The following is a 955-nucleotide window of genomic DNA, read 5'->3' as shown; positions in this document are numbered from 1 at the left end:
CCCGCTATACAGATTAATGCGCCAGGGCCCCTGCAGATAATTCACTTTGATTTATTGCGCTATCTCTAATAGCACCCGAGATATCACCAGATATATATTGGATTTTTCCCTGACCCTGACAGTCCGGCCCCATGAGACGGTGATTTTCGCGGCCCCTGGTGGTCCGAGGTCGATCCCGCTGCACAGATTCATGCGCCAGTGCCTCCTGCAGACAATGCACTTTGGTTTATTGCGCTCTCTCTAATAGCACCCGAGATATCACCAGATATGTATTGGATTTTTCCTCGACCCTGAGTGTCCGGCCCCATGAGACGGTAGTTTTCTCGGCTCCTGGCGGTCCGAGGTCGATCCCGCTGCACAGATTTATGCGCCAGGGCCTCCTGCAGACAATGCACTTTGATTTATTGCGCTATCTCTAATAGCACCCGAGATATCACCAGATATATATTGGATTTTTCCCTGACCCTGAGTGTCCGACCCCATGAGACGGTGGTTTTCTCGGCCCCTGGTGGTCCGAGGTCGTTCCCGCTATACAGATTCATGCGCCAGGGCCCCCTGCAGATAATTCACTTTGATTTATTGCGCTATCTCTAATACCACCCGAGATATCACCAGATGTATATTGGATTTTTCCCTGACCCTGAGTGTCCGGCCCTACGTGACGGTGATTTTCTCGGCCCCTGGTGGTCCGAGGTCGTTCCTGCTGCACAGATTCATGCGCCAGGGCCTCCTGCAGACAATGCACTTTGGTTTATTGCGCTATCTCTAATAGCACCCGAGATATCACCAGATATATATTGGATTTTTCCCTGACCCTGAGTGTCCGACCCCATGAGACGGTGGTTTTCTCGGCCCCTGGTGGTCCGAGGTCGTTCCCGCTATACAGATTAATGCGCCAGGGCCCCCTGCAGATAATTCACTTTGATTTATTGCGCTATCTCTAATACCACCCGAG

Source organism: Nomia melanderi, unplaced genomic scaffold (genome assembly GCF_051020985.1).
Source record: "Nomia melanderi isolate GNS246 unplaced genomic scaffold, iyNomMela1 scaffold0014, whole genome shotgun sequence".
Taxonomy (NCBI): domain Eukaryota; kingdom Metazoa; phylum Arthropoda; class Insecta; order Hymenoptera; family Halictidae; genus Nomia; species Nomia melanderi.
This window is presented reverse-complemented; position numbering follows the sequence as displayed.